General features: G+C 36.5%; 1 protein-coding gene across 2 annotated transcripts in view; it reads left to right on the forward strand.

Moving 5' to 3' along the window:
* Slc25a17 (solute carrier family 25 member 17) overlaps nt 1–16,881 on the forward strand; it is a 56,779-nt gene that overhangs the window by 4,951 nt on the left and 34,947 nt on the right. The window contains exon 1 of one of the 2 annotated variants that reach the window (XM_048803098.1): nt 3,597–3,651. The exons of the other annotated variant lie outside the window; for it this stretch is intronic. The gene's annotated coding sequence lies outside the window, so the exon portion shown is untranslated. Of the gene's footprint in view, nt 1–3,596; nt 3,652–16,881 lie in introns of those variants that run through there. 2 annotated transcript variants of the gene reach the window in all.

Below are 16,881 nucleotides of genomic sequence, written 5' to 3' on the forward strand. Positions count from 1 at the left end.
GTGGATTCCGCTGGGAAGGAATTCTGTCGGCGGAACTCTGGTGATGTCACCACTCTGCTATGGCGGGCCCCAGGCTCCTTGCCAGAGTGTCCGAAGGGAGGGGTGGGACTGGTCTGTTTCTGGTTGGTTTCAGCTCCCGTTTTGCTATTTCATGAAGGCTTGGCGAGAGACCTCTTCCTAGAGTCCCTGCACCACTCCTGCTGCGCTGCGCCTCGGAGGCTATCCGCCCTGACGCGGGGGCCGGTGCAGGCAGCCGACAGTCGCCGAGTCGCGCGGGCAGCGGCTGGCGGGTCTGGACCTCTGCGCTGCGTGGCGGAGATTCACTCGTCTAGCGCAAACTGTCACCTCCAAAATCCTACCAATTCCCGGCCGGTCTCTCTTTAGTGGAATTTTGCTAGGAGTTTCTCAGCAGGTCGAATCTAAGCGTATCCATGCGTCTCCCTGACCCCGTTGTTGCGGAGGAACTGAAAGCCCTGCCTCCCCACTCGCTGCCATGTTGGATCCCCCACGTTTCTCTTCTGATTCTTCCTCTTCTGAAGTTCAAGACTGGCCTGAACTCCTTCCCCTTTCTCATATCCTTCACTAGTTGTCACCACATACTATTAGAACACCTGTGATTTCAGGGAACATCACTGAATCCTTTCCTTTTAGTCCTCAAAATGTTCACTCATAGCTCATGTTCTGTGTAGACTAATCTGAGTTGAACGCCAACTCCATATTTGTTAGCTAAGTGACCTGTAAACCTTACTTTTCTTGTGTGTGTGTATTTGGCTGGGGATAGAAACCCGGGCCTCATGCATCTTGTGCGTGGTAAGCAAGTGCCTTACCACTAGCCCTTTCTATTTTGTTTTGAGGCAAGTTCTTGAACCTGATGATCCTCCTGTGTCACCTTCCCAGGTAGCTGGGATTACACCTGTGCACTACCATGCCAGGCGCACTTTCTTGATCTGAAAGTGGGAGAAATGATAACTAGTTCACAGAGTTGTTTTGAGAATTAGGTGACACAGTATTTCATTAAAGTGTCTTATTCTGGATTCTTTGGATTCAACCAGAAGAGCCATGGAAGCATGCTTGGCTTGCTTCTGCATGGAGTCCTGTGTCTGGTATGGAGGGAATAAAAATGCAAATAGATTTCAGAGGACCAAATTATGTGACTTCAAGTGGGAGAGCTGCTGTTGAACCTGTAATTTACATTTTAAACATGATCACTCTGGCTGCTCTGTTGAGAGAGTCTAAGGGAGTGAGTTACAATTATTAGGCAAGAGATTTTGGTGGCATGGACTAGGATGGTAACACTGGAGGGGGTGAGAAGTAATCATTAACCTGGAATATGTTTATAAGATAACCAGAATGAAACTGAGTTGACTCCAAGAATTTTGGGTTTAAGCATCTGGAAGGAAGATGTTCCTGTTTATTGAGATGGCAAAAGCTGTAAAGGAACAGGTTTGGGGGAATAGATAAGCATTGTTTTAATTTTGGGTTAATTAAGTTTGAAATGCCTATCTAAAATTTATTTTATTTTTTGTTTATTCATTTATTGTCTCTCCCACTGGAACACACACTTCATCTTCATAATGAAAGGGACTTAGTTCTCCACTGTATTCCTAGCACCTAGAAAGCTATAAAGGAACAGGTTTGGGGGAATAGAAATTAAATGATTAACTCACCCAGGAGTGAGTGTAGAATAAGAAAAAAATCTCAATGACTAAGCCATGAAGCAGACAAACATGAAGAGGTTGGGGAAATATGACTGCACCAGCAAAGGAGACTTAAGGAAATACCAGAACAGTGAGAGGAAAACTGAGACTGCCGTGGTCTGAAAGGCTTATGAAGTGTGAGGAAGAAAGGTGTATGCAAACTAGGTCAGACACTGCTGATGGGTCAAGTAAGGCAAGGACTGAGAATTAACTATTGGATTTATTGTGATAAATTCAGTGGCTAATTGAGAAGACCAACTTCAGTGGAGTGGTGGGCTGAATAGTTGGAGTACAACTTGGAGAGAAAGGGAAAATGGGTAATGCTTGTTTTCTTTTCCCTTTCTCATTTAGTGCCATTCATTCAACAATTTTATTGAATGCATACCATGTGTCGTGCGCTGTTCTAGGTGCTAGGAATACAGTGGAGAACTAAGTCCCTTTCATTATGAAGATGAAGTGTGTGTTCCAGTGGGAGAGTCAAGACAATAAATGAATAAACAAAAAATAAAATAAATTTTAGATAGTAAGTGCTATAAAACAAATAGGGTTGGCAAACCTTTTTTTATAAGTAGGCAAATATTGTAGGCATTGTGTATGGTGTATATTGTCTCTGTCATGGCTACTCATTGCCATGGTAGTGTGAAAGCATCCATAGACAATGAGTAAATGAATGGGTAGAGCTGTGTTCCCATAAAACCCTTTTTGCAAAATCAGGCAGTGGATTGGATTTGGCCTACAGACCATAGTTTTCTGAGCCTTGCTATAGGGCATGACTAAAGATAGAGATATCTCTATTTAATCCTGAAGGGTATTTTTATTTCTCATTGCTTATTTTTCTCTTGTCAAAGTACTTGAAATTATTCACCCTGAATTGGCTGTGTTTTTTCCCCTCCCATAAGCTACACAGGTTACCTAATGTGCATACTTTCATAATAATAATTTTTTCTCTTGCTCCCCCTCAAGAAAGTACTGTTCCTAGTACATATCTGAATGAAAAATTGCTTTAGATTTTTCTTTATTTCTTTGAAATATCATGCTGAACACTTATTATGAGACTTTTAGAAAACTTCTGTATTAAAGTTAAAATCATACAACATGAACCCTATTTTCATCTGGCTGTTACAAAAGGTAAAATATCACCACGAAAATGTAACTAGAGCTAATGGAAAAAAAAGCATTGTTTTTAATGATATAGTATCATGATGATGGCTGATGTTTGTTTAAATCTCCTAAGCATAATGCTCAACCAAGGCTTGGAGATGATCATGGAGGATTAGTTTAGCAGAGCTGGTTAAAAGCACTTGAGTGCCTTTCTTGAGCTAGTCAGCCTGGGTTAGAATCCTGTCTGTGCCTCTCACTAAGTTGTCTTGGTATAAACTCCTGGGCTGCCTGGAATAATTGCTTCTACCCAAAGGGTTGTTGGATCACTGTTTAAGATGTTGATTTACAACCTTTGGCATTGACTTTTCAGGCTTATTTGTTAAGTTCCTTCCAAGTACTATACTTTTTTACTATGAAGTATGTGCTGTTATACAAATGTACAGTATGGTAGGGGAGAGGGGTGCTGTGCTGGGGATCAAATACAGGGCCTGGCACATGCTGAGTAACTATTCTACCACAGAGTTATGCTCCCAGCATCAGTATACACACGTATTTTAAAAATCAAAATAAATTCTGGTTTTGAGTGTTTTGTGGCACTCCTTTGGAATTTGCAGATAATCTTGAATATCCCAGAGCAAGAATCATATTGTTACAGGAAAATGCCCTGTCTTCAGTTGATGTCTTATGTGATGCAATCAGTTGGTGCTTACCATGGAGCCATATCCCAGCCCTTCTTTTATTTTTTTATTTTGAAACAGGGTCTTGCTAAATTGTGTAGAGCCTCGAAGTTGCTGAAGCTGACTTTGAACTCATAATCCTCCTACCTCAGCCTCCCAAGCCACCAGGATTACAGGTGTGCACCATCATACCCAGCTGTAAACCTTCTTTTTTTTTAATATTTATTTTTTAGTTGTAGTTGGGCACAATATCTTTATTTTATTTATTTATTTTTATGTGGTGCTGAGGATCGAACCCAGGGCCTCTCACTTGCTAGGCGAGCCACAATCCCAGCCCCTGTAAACCTTCTTATTGAACAGTCCTAATGATAAGTGCCTGGGCCCTGCTGGGTCACAGAGCAATGACAGGTGGGGGTGAGAAAATAAAGGAGAAATCTTTTATATTTCTCATGATTTGAATTTTTTTAATATTTATTTTTTAGGGTTTTTTTTTTTTTTTTTTTAGGTGGACACAGTATCTTTATGTGGTGCTGAGAATCGAACCCAGTGCCTCACGCATGCTAGGAGAGCGTGCTACACTTGTGCCCCATCCCCAGCCCTTGAATTTTTTAAGAGTCTTTATTCAATTACATGCAATTCTTTTAAAATATAAATTATGCCATTTGTGATGGTATATGCCTGTAATCCCAGCTACTCGAAAGGCTGAGATAGGAGGATCACAAGTTCAAGGCCAGCCTTGGCAATTTAGCAAGACCCTATCTCAAAATAAAAAATATAAAGGGCTGAAGATGCAACTCAGTAAAGTACCCCTGGGTTTAATCCTCAGTATCTCAAATAAATAAATTAATTAAAATACACACACACCCAAATTATAAAGTCAGGCGTTTTGCCACATACCTGTAGTTCCAGCTATTCTGGAGGCTGAGGCAGGATGGTTGCTTGATCCCAGGAGTTCAAGGTCAGCTATTCTGGAGGCTGAGGCAGGATGGTTGCTTGAGCCCAGGAGTTCAAGGTCTATGGATGCTTTCACACTACCATGGCAATGAGTAGCTATGACAGAGACAATATACACCATACACAATGCCTACAATATTTGCCTACTTATAAAAAAAGGTTTGCCAACCCTATTTGTTTTATAGCACTTACTATCTAAAATTTATTTTATTTTTTGTTTATTCATTTATTGTCTTGACTCTCCCACTAAATCTAAGCAATAGCAAGACTGATCCACTCTCAAAAAATAAGTAAATAGATAGATAAGATAAAACAAACAATCAAATAAGATACCAAGAAGATTTAAATAAGACAAGGGGCTGGGATTGTGACACAGTGGTAGTTTTGCTCACCTAACACGTGTGAGGCCTTGGATTCAATCCTCAGCACCACATAAATAAATAAATTAAATAAAGGTATTATGTCCATCTGCTTAAATTCTTAAAAAAAAAAAATAGAGACAAAAGAAGTTCCCTGAAAATTACTGATTAATCATAGCATTACAACTCCAGTCTGTTTTAATGTTTAAACTACCCTAGGTAATTCCAACAAATAGCACTTTTCTAATTCTAGATTAAGAAAATCTCTTTTACTTACAAATGTACATTTCTTTTCTTTTTTTTTTTTAAAGAGAGAGAGAGAGAATTTTAATATTTATTTTTTAGTTTTCGGCAGACACAACATCTTTGTTTGTATGTGGTGCTGAGGATTGAACCCGGGCCGCACGCACGCCAGGCAAGCGCGCTACCGCTTGAGCCACATCCCCAGCCCACAAATGTACATTTCTACAGATAAAATTTTTCAAAGAAAATCTAATGAGAACCAAAAACATAAATTTACAATATAATTACACTTGAATTTTAGAGAATTTTTTATATATTAGGCCACTGATTTCTATGCAAAGGAGTCTGGGTTGAAGTTGATCAGATATAGTGTCAAAATGTGGCTGTATCTTCCTCACTCCCTATTCTTTATGTTTATATCCAGATAAAAATTTATGAATAGATCTCTTGTTTATGTATTGGCATAGAGTTTCGTATCCCGAGTTGTTTGGTGTTTGTTCTGGATTATAAAGTATGTTCCATGTGTATCAATTAGTGTTCTCTGGTTACAAGCTGGAGATAACACAGACTTAAACAAAAATGAGACTTATTGCAAGGCTCTTTGGGAGCTCCCTGAATCAGTGGGGAGGCTTAAGAACTTGGAATAGAAAAGAACCAACTAGTTTCAGGAAGATTTCTGAAATAATCTCTGATTCTAACAGGCTCCAAAAGTATTTCTGAAACTCCCTGGAGATTCTCCATTGGATACCACTGCTGCAATTGATGGCTTCTGTCCGTGTTCCTTTTGCCCATACAACATTCTGCTCAAAATTCAAGATTCTGGGACAGTCTCTATTAGCAGTGCTTAGGGTCATGTGCCTAACCCTTGATCTGTAATTCTCCAAAAGAAAACCAGTATGTCATGTCCTTAGGAAAAGAATGATGCTGTGTGACCAGAACATCTGATATTTACTATATCATGTCATTAAAAAGTCTTCAAATGTCGGGGCTGGGTTTGTGGCTCAGCAGTAGAGCACTTGCCTAACATGGGCTGAGTGCTAGGTTCGATCCTCAGCACCACATAAAAATAAAATAAAAGGTATTGTGTACAATTAAAACAAAAAATTCTTCAAATGTCATTTTAAATATATTTTAACATCTCATGGGTATTTCATTGTTTTTTTATGTGCATTTGCATACTTGCAACTTGTCACTGTGGTAAACATTTTGTGTGATGTCAGTGTGGCCTCCCACACCCCCTTATGAACAAACTTTAGGAGTGGTCAATAAAATGTCTTCTCTGATTTCATTTGTTGAGTCATAAATTAGAGATGAAGACCTGTATTTTTCAGCTTTGAAGAGGTAGCTCAGTTGGTAGAGTGCTTGCCTAATATTTGCAGGGCCCTGGGTTCCATCTCCAGTACCACAAACACACACACAATGTGCTATTTTCAGATTCAATTCAGTTAATTTGGATTCTAATCTGTAACATGCCAATAGTCTACCAGGGAGCCAGGCATGATGGCACATGTCTGTAATCCCAGAGGTTTGGGAGACTGAGGCAGAAGGATTGCAGATTCAAGGCCAGCCTCAGCAACTTAGTGAAAATAAAAAGTAAAAAGAGCTGAGGATGTGGCTCAGTGGTTAAGTGCCTCTGGCTTCAATCTTTAGTACAAAAAAAAAAAGTGGGGGCTGGGGGTGTAATTAGAAACAATTTTTATTGTTTTTACTTTCTATTCCTGGATTACTGTTCCCCCCTCCCATTTAGGCTTTCAATTGTTGTGATAGAATCATTACATAGTTTTTAGTCTTTAGTATTTTATTGCTTTACATTACCCACCATCCATAACATATTGATTTCTTAAAAACCTTTTTAGTGCTTGGCGGGCAGTGTAGCTCAGTGGTAGAATGCTTGCCTGGCATGCCCCAGGTCTTGAGTTCCATTCCTAGCACCACAAAAGCACAAAACTAAACAAAACTTTTTAGAGAGAGAGAGAGAATTTTAATATTTATTTTTTAGTTGTTGGCAGACACAACATCTTTGTATGTGGTGCTGAGGATCGAACCCGGGCAGCATGCATGCCAGGCGAGCGCGCTACTGCTTGAGCCACATCCCCAGCCCAAAACCCATTTTTTTTTTCTTTCTTTCTTTTTTGTAACCAGGGCCATTTCAATTTAGTTCTTTTAAGTTAAATGTTCTTACGTAGTCATTATTGGAATTTCTTTTCTAACTTTATTTTGCTTCTTTTTATGCCTGAGTCAGAAAAAGAATAAATGAAACTATCTTATAATACATACAGTATTCAGTAAATTTGTTTTTTGTTTGTTTGTTTGTTTTTGTTTTTAAGAAACAAATGTGTGGCAGCTGAAAGGGAGTTTTGGCATGAAATCTTAACTATCTTAGATAATTTATATTTTCTTTCTGAATTTCAGTTTATCAAGCTATAAAACATGACAGTAATGCTCCAACTACATGGTTGTCATGAGAAGTTACTTCCTAGAATATTATAGTAAAATTATAAATATTCATTCCTGGTTTAGGTTTGTTCTTACAAATGAAGTAGTTGTGCCCAATTTTAATTCAGTAGTGGTATTAGTATGTGTAAGGCCCTTGGTTTGATCTCCAGCACCAAAGAAACAAAGAAAGTCAATGAAACTGAAATGTTCTTTTCTCATATGGCTAGCTCTACCCATTCCCTTCCTTCATAGCAGATGATCTACATCTTTTAGTCTCTAGATACATAGAGGCTACTCAGGATGAACTTTCTCACTTTTTCATTTTTTCTAATTACAGAATCAACTGCAGTTGTACCCATAGTTCAAAACAGACTTATCTAGTCGCTGTTCCTCTGATCTTGGTCTTCCCTTTCATGTTACCCCCAGTTATCTTCAGGATTTTGCTCTATTATTTCATCTCCTTCCAATAGCTTTAACCTTTGCTCAGTTTTATCCTATCAGAAAACTATACCAATCTGGTCCAGAGACTGCCTTCTTCAGCCACTGCTTATTCCCCTTCCCTTTATGCCAAGATTATTTCAAAAAAAAATTCTGTGTTCTCTTCCTGTCTTCTACATCATACTTTGACCACTGAATCTGTTCTTCCAGAGACATCCCTAACTTTCTAATGGTTCATCTATTTACTGTTCTGTATTCTCATTTGATTAGACTTCTTCATAGTATTTTATACCTGCCTGAAGAGCAGTTGTTCTTTATTTTTTACTAAATAACCATTGTACTTTTGGAAGGAAGTTTAGAAATCATTACTAATTTTAGGTCCCTAAAATTAACTTTGTGTCCTAGTACAAGAAGATACTAAGACATTTAAGGACCAAAATTTGTGGGAATGCCTACTGTATGCCTGATATGATGCTAGTTGTTTTCCATAAATTTAGTTACAACTTCTAGTGACTTTGGCAGGTGTTGGTTCTGAATGTGCAAATGAGGAAATTGAAACATGGAGATCTGAAAGTTACTTTTTTTTTTTTAGTTGTAGATGGACACAATCCCTTTATTTTATTTATTTATATGTGGTCCTGAGGATGGAACCCAGTGCCTCACACATGTCAGGCAAGCGCTCCACCACTGAGCTACAACTCCACCCCTGCAAGTTACTTCTTTTTTTTTAAATATATTTTTTTTAAAAGATGGATACGATATCTTTATTTTTATGTGGTGCTGAGGATCAAACCCAGTGCCTCATTTGTGCGAGGCAAGAGCTCTATCACTGAGCTATAACCCCAGCTTCTGAAAGTTACTTCTTATATGTATTGTAGCTTATATATACACCTTATTTTATAGCTTAGACTTAAATTCAAACATTCATACTCTTTCCATTAAATACTCAGGTATGTGTCTATTAAGCCTGTCTTTTTTTCTTTGGTTGGAGATTAAACCCAGTGCCTTGTGTGTGCTTTGTACCAGTAAGCTATACTTTCAGCCCTCCATTTTTTTGTTTGACTTATATGTCTGTCTATATATATTAGATGAACTAGAATGATTGTTATGTCAGAGAAAAGACCTATATTAATTCTGATTAGGTGGATAACTTGTGTTTCAATATGAAAGCCATAATAAATGGCTTTCAGTCTTTAGAATTTTATTAGCTCAATATCTATCACAAAAAACTAATCTTAGTTGTTTTCTTTCTAAAATAGTGTTTCTGTCCAATAATGCCATGTACTTCATCAAGAGATACTGCCCACTGATTTTAACAGTGCTGCTGTAACATGACCATCTTTGGACTCCTCTGGATATTGACTTTGGAACTAGCATTGCTTTTTTACAATTTTTCATTCTTCTAAGATGGATTAGCATTTTGGAAATGATCAAATTTGGTGACTTGGTTGATAATGCCAACAAAACATCATCGTTCTGTTCTTAAAAAGCACGATGATCTGTTTCTGCATTTTTATGTGTGTCTCTGTCTGTTCCTATAAAGTTGCACATGCTTGGGGGCCAAGTCTTGACCAAGTTAACTCCTTGTGATTTGTGTTGGCCAAATTAAGAAGTATACTTTGGACTTTTGGTGCCCTTTTACAGGAAAGACAAAGCCCTCAAAATGAATAAACCATCTGTGTTTTCGATATGTAACCTGAAATGTACATGATGATACATTCTTAAGGAATACAAGTGCTGACTGTGGAATTGTTTACAAAAGAGCCAAAAATCCTCAGGTATTTAGGCTGAAAATAATTTCTGTGACTTTTACTTTCCTGTTTTACTCCAGCTGTGTTCTGTCTCTTAGGTTGCTATCTGGTGTTGCCACCAACTAAAGGGTTTTTTGTTGTTGTTTTTTCTTTTTTCCTATCATACATTCATTGTTTGAGGTGCCTTTTATGTAATAAGGAAGGAAAACTTTTTAACAACTGAATAGAGTACAAAGTGGTATAATACACTTTTCTGTACAGGACACATGATAACTTTTTGAACTCAGATGAGAGAGCAGCTAATTCATTATCATTTCAAATTCACTGTATCTGAGATGGACCCAGTAATTTCCTAAAGCTAGGAACCTTGTTGGACTTTGTTATTTCTATAAATGGTATCCTCACTCCTGTATTTCTCCCTTCTTCCTTATAGTCTATAATAAATCAGCAAATCTTATTGGTTTTCCCTTTTACAGATCTTCTAATGGATATCTTTTCTCCATTTTCCTAGTCATTACTCAAACTCATTCAGAACCGTATTATTTCAGATCAGATGTACTTTGCTGAAGAATTGTTTGTATTTTGTTCAGGTTGTTCAGGTTAAAAGCTTTTGAGGTTACTTAGATGTCCCTCTGAGAGGTCTTTGGTCTCTTTTTATCAGATATGTGTATACAAAGGACCTAAACTTCCCTCTCTGATTTTATCATTTTCCAAATTTTCATATCCAAGGTGAAATGGTAGCTTTTATTTTATGTTGATTTTGATTTGGTTTTATTTAGGACTGTTTTTTACTCTGCTAAATTTTTTACATTTTTTTTCAGAGGCAGAGAGATTAAGTTAGAAACTTTTTTTTTTTTAGCTCATTCATTAAATATCTGGGAAACCTACAAGAGTAGTGTTAGATCCTCTGAGGTATTAGATTCAAATCGTGAATGTGTCACCATCCTACCCATATAAAATTTTCCATAAAATAACAAACTAGAATAAATAGCAAAGAAATAAACAAATTCACAAGTAATTTAAATATTTATTAGCTAAAACTAAGTTTATTGTTTATAATAGGATTTCTGCTTCTAATTAAGATGCTAATCAAACCTAAGAATTTCCCTTTATCATAATTATTTTTAAAAACCATATAAAATAATGAAAAAGCAATAGCATCTTAATAAGATGACAGGGATGTAGGGGACTCTTATTATTTTATATGGTTTTTTAAAACATGAGGTTTAGATTTGTACCTTCTAGAGGAAAGAAGAGAAAGTGACTGGTCTGTCCAAGGTAAGAAGTCTGGTAGGGAACTTTTCAATTAATTTGGAATCCCAAAGGAAAATGCCGTAAAAGAAAAGGAGGTGGGGCTGGGAGTGTGGCTCAGTGGTAGAACACTTGCCTAGCATGTGTGAAGCACTGAGTTCGATCCTCAGCACTGCATAAAAATGAATAAAATAAAATAAAGGTATTGTATCCATGTATAATTTTTTTTAAAAAAGTGAATGGGAAATAATCTTGCTCCTTTCCAAGGAAATCACCTCTGACATTTTGAAATCACAAACCTTCCCTCAAGTTGTAGCCCAAATTCTCACTACATAAATAATTTGAAAAATTACTTAATTAAGCAAATAGTTTAACTTAGAGTGATTCCATATTAATGGTGCCTCAAAGTTCTTAGTAGAAAGCAATACAGTTCCTCCAGAAATACATATCTTTTTTAAAAAAATTATTTTTTAGCTGTAGGTGTACAGAATACCTTTATTTTATTTTTTAATGTGGTTCTGAGGATCGAACCCAGTGCCCCACGCATACTAGCGAGCGCTCTGTCACTGAGCTACAGCCCCAGCCCCAAATACATATCTTTAAGAGCTCCGATAGATGTCCAAAAAATACAGTTCTAAGGGAAATGAGCAACTCAGTCCAAACCTAACTAAACTCAGTAAAATATCGTGTTATGACTGAAAACAGTAGACAGCAGCAGCAGTACTGCATGGAATCAGAAAATGGAATCAATAACTTATGCATTGATATCATGGGAATACTGAACACTGAATTAAACAAAAATCATAACTGTGTTAGAAGGATGGAAAGAGAAAACAGAATGTGGTATTAGAGAGCTGAATTCTCATTCCCTGTAATAGAATGTAAATAATGTCTAAAACTGGATCAAAAGATATCAATATAAAAGAAATAAATTGCCTCCGTGGAGGAAGATTGGGTAGAATGGAGCAAGGTGGGTCAAAAATTATATTTTATCATTTATATTACATGAATTTTTAAACTATATGCATTTGCTTTGCTCAAGTAAAGATTCAAACATTTACATAGCTATGCATTTATGATAACTGTTGAAGCTGAGGGACAGATTCAGATTTAAGCAGAGGTTTATCAGCATATTAGACACAGCTAAAGGTAGAATTAATGAATTAAAAGACTGGCATTTGATTCTCAAATGCAGTGATTGTAGTCAGAAAACCATGGGACTGGGGCTGTAGCTCAGTGATAGAGCACTTGCTTAACATGGTGAGGCCCTGGGTACTGTCCCCAGTACTGCATAAAAATAAATAAATAAAATAAAGGTATTGTGTCCGTCTACAACTTAAAAAAAAAAAAAGGGAAAGAAAGAAAACCATGGAATGTTCTTTTCATGTTACTGAGAGAAAATAACTTTCTATCTAGAATGTGTTATCTAATGAAAATCTTTAAAACTTAGGTGAAATAGAGGCATTTAAGACCATCAAAACCAGTTTGCCAGTAGGAAGAAATTCTAAAGAAAGATAGGTTGAATATCCCTCAACCATAAAATCTGAAATGTTCCAGAATCTAAAACTTTTTGAGCACCAGCATGTCATCACAAATGGAAGACTGCATACCTAACCTCATGTGATAGGTCACAGTTGAAACAAAGGTTCACTAACAATATTGTATAAAGTTACCTTCAGGCTGCATATGTAAAGTATATAGATGAATTTCATGTTTAGAATTGCCTCTCAAGATATCTCATTTTGTATATGCAGATATTTAGAAATCTGAAACACTTCTGATTCCAACACTTCTGATTTCTTTGGAAAGGTGATACTATTCTTCCCCTAGAAGGAAAGTGATCCCATATGGAAGATAGGAAACAGAAGAAGGAATTAAGAGTCTAGAAAGTAGTAAATATTGTAAATATGTGGCTGTTTCCTGGGCAAACATAAAAATAACTATAAAAATATTGTTTGTGGTCATTAAAAAGTAAAGAGGGCTGGGGAAGTAGTTTAGTGATAGAGCACTTGCCCTAGCATGCACAAGGCCCTGGGTTCCATCCCCAGCACAGCAAAAAAGAAAATCAAAAAGTTAGAATTAAAATACATGGCAACAGTAGCATGAAGTTGGAAGGGAGTAAATAGTGTTTAAGTTTGTGTCATTTGGGATGAGGGCAAATATACTGAATATTTTTAATTGGTAAGTTTATTTATTAATAAACTATGTTTATTTCAGAGGTAAAAATTAATAAGGAAAAAACCTTCTAATCAAGTAAGAAAGTAGGAAAGAATAGAAAAAGAACCATAGACGATGTATGACAAATAACACAAATTAAGATGACAGCTGTAATTTCAAACAAATATTAATGAACTAAGTACTTCCTGCAAAAGAGAATATATTAGTCTGACTTTTGAAATGGGAAACTGCTATTTACAAAAGACATCTAAAAGATAAGAATACAGGGCTGGGGATGTGGCTCAGCAGTAGAGCACTTTCCTAGCATGTATACAGGCCTGGGTTCAATCCCCAGTAGCAGGGGGGGAAAAGTGTTAAAAGATAAGGATACAGAAGTTATAAGTGTCAGAAAAGGCATACTATGCTGATAAAACTTATATTTTATAGTAGTGTTATTATTGCAGATAAAGAAGATGACATAGAGAGTGAGTCTCAGTACATTAGGAAAATAAACCAATTTAAAATTTATATCCATCTGATAACAGACTCAAAATATCTAAAGCAAGAATTAATAAAACGTGAGAAATATACCAACCCATCATCAAAGTAGAAGATTTTAATATGGCTTTTTCAATAATCCATAGAACAGCGTAGGGAAGGGAACCAACAAGAAAATAGAGGACTGAATAATGCATATAACAAATTCGACCTTATGGAGCATAGTATACTGTTTCCATAATTTTTTATTATTTTTTAATACCTTTGTTTTATTTATTTCTGTATGGTGTTGAGGATCGAACCCAGGGCCTCTCATGTGCTAGGCGAGCGCTCCACTGCTGAGCCACAATCCCAGCCCCTGATTCCATAATTTGTCTATTATAAATTATGCTGCTATGAATATTGATATGGCTGTATTGCCATAGTCTGCTGAGTTTATTTCTTTTGGGTAAATACCAGTGGGATAACTGGCTAATACAGTGGTTCCATTCTTAGTTTTTGGAGGAATTTCCATACTGCTTTCTAAGGTGATTGTACTAATCTGTAGTCCTACCACAGTATACTAGTGTACCTTTCCCTAAATCCTTGTCAGCATTATATTATTGTGTTTTTGTTTTTGATGTTTTTTGTTTTGTTTTTGTTTGGGTTTTTTGTTTTGTTGTTGTTTGTTTGTTTGTTTTTGTTTTTTTTGGTACTAGAGATTGAACCCGGGGCACTTAACCACTGAGCCACATCCCCAGTCTGTTTTATTTATTTTTTTTATCTTGATACAGGGTCTTGCTAAGTTGCTTAAGGCCTCATCAAGTTGCTGAGGCTGGCTTTGAATTCACGATCCTCCTCACTCAGCCTCCCAAATTGCTGGGATCATAGGCATGTGCCACTGTGCCCAGCTATTACTGTGTTCTTGATAATTGCCATTCTGACTGGAGTGAAAGGAAATCTTAGTATTGTTTTGATTTGTTTTTCCCTGTTAACTAGAGATGCTGAACATGTTTTAATATATTTCTTGGCCATTTGCGTTTCTTCTTTTGAGAAACGTCTGTTTAGTTCTTTTGCATATGTATTGATCAATTTGTGAGGTTTTTTGGTGTTAAGTTTTTTTGAGTTCTTTGTATATTCTTGATATTAATCCCCTGTCAGAGGAGCAACTGTCAAATATTTTATCATTCTGTAGGCCCTGCATGCTCTTAATCATTTCCTTAGCTGTGTAAAAGCTTTTTAACTTGATCACATCTCATTTAGTGATTCTTGGTTTTATTTCTTGAGGTTGAAGGGTCTAGTTAAGGAAGTCAGTAGCTGCGTCTGTATGATAGAATGTTGACCCTCTGTTTTCTTTTAACAGGTGTAAGGTTTCTGGTTAAATTCCTATGTCTTTGATCCATTTTGATTTGACTTTTGTGCAGAGTGAAAGATGGGAATCTAATTTCATTGTTTTTCATATGGATATACAGGGTTTATTTTATTTTATTTTAGTTGTAGATGGAACACAATACCTTTACTTTATTTATTTATTTTTATGTGGTACTGAAGATCAAACCCAGTGCCTCACATGTGCTAGGTAAGTGTTCTACCACTAAGCTATAACCTTAGCCCTGGATATCCAGTTTTTCCAGGACCATTTGTTAAAAAGGCTATCTTTTCCCCAACATTTATTTCTGTTACCTTTGTCAAGTATCAGGTGGCTATAAATATATGGGTTTCTCTCTGTGTTTTCTATTTTTCCATTGGTCTTCATGTCTATTTTTGATGCTAATACTATGCTGTTTTTGTTGCTATAGCTCTGTACTATAATTTGAAGTTGGGTATTGTGATGCCTGCTGCATCGCTTTTCTTGCTCAGGATTTTTTTTTGGGGGGGTGGGCTCTTCTAGTTCTCTTATTCTTTCAAATGAATTTAAAGATTTTTTTCTAGTTCTGTTATTTTGATGGAGGTTGCATTGAATATATATATTGCTTTTGGTAGTATGGGGCATTTTGACAATATTAATTCTGCCTTTCCAAGAACGTGGGAGGTTTTCTGGTCTTCCAAGGTCATTTCAATTTCTTTCTTCAGTGTTTTCCAAAGTCATTTCAATTTCTTTCTTCAATATTCTATAACTTTCATTATAGTGATCTTTTATTGCTATAGTTAGATTGATTCTCAAGTTTGGTTTTTTATTTGTGTGCTTTTGTTTTTGTTTTTAGGTTATTGTGAAAGGGATAGTTTTCCTCATTTCTTTCTCAGCAGAATTGCTGTTGAAGTATAGGAAAGCTGTTGACTTATGAGTGTTGATCTTGTATATCTTGTATCCTGCTACTTTGCTAATTCACTTATCAGCTCTAGAAGTCTTCTGGTGGAAGCGTCTTTTAGATATAAGACCATATCATCAGCAATTCTTTTTTTTTTTTTTTTTAAATACTGGGGTCTAGCTATATTGCTTAGGTTGACCTTGAACTCCTGAGCTCAACTGATCCTCCTACCTCATCTTTCTAGGTAGCTGGGTCTAGGTCACATGCTGCTATATTTGCTGGAAACATGCTTCTAAATAATATATGTGTTAGAGAAGAAATCATAATGGAAATAAGAAAATATTTAGGACTGAATAATACCATAGATAGAGCCTTTTTAGGCTCTAGAGGTAAGCAAAGGTAAAGTCAGAGGCTTTTGCTAAGTATATTAAGGTCCATTCTGGTGATCAGCTGAGGAAAGGAAGGAAAGAAACTTGAAGGATAGAACCCAGGGCCTGGTGCCTGCTAGGCAAGTACCCTAACACTGAGCTACAATCTCAACCCTTTTAAAATTTTATGTGAGAGAGCATTTAGCTAAGTTGCCCAGGCTGGCTTTAAAATTGGGATTTTCCTGCCTCAGCCTTCTGAGAAGCTAGGATTACAGGTGTATATCACCATGTCTGGCCTGTGATTGTACTCTTAAATCGATTTACTCTCTATACTCTAACCATAGTAACATTTGAATTTCCAGAATGTTAACTCAGTTCCACTCTCACACTTGTTTCATCTTTTAGCATCCTATTAGATGTTCTTATCAATTACCTAGTCTTTCTGTTCTACTATGGTTGTTCAGTTCAATTCTGACACTATCTACCTAAAGTTAACCTCAGCTTCTGATGCTGAATATGCTAACTTTGAGTTGATGACAGTAGAATGGAAAACAAATGAGGCTAGAGAAGATACAGGCAAGGCTTTTTTTCTTTTTTCTTTTTTCTTTTTTTTTTTTTTTTTTTTTTTTAGTTCTGACCAGAGTGTCAGCATGGCTTTCTGAACAAAGGGAAGGGGCTGAGTTTGAGGAATGAAAATTGCCTTAAGATTTCTTTTTTGTGTGT

The sequence above is a fragment of the Marmota marmota genome, unplaced genomic scaffold, assembly GCF_001458135.2.
Source record: "Marmota marmota marmota unplaced genomic scaffold, marMar, whole genome shotgun sequence".
In the NCBI taxonomy this organism is placed as follows: Eukaryota; Metazoa; Chordata; class Mammalia; order Rodentia; family Sciuridae; genus Marmota; species Marmota marmota.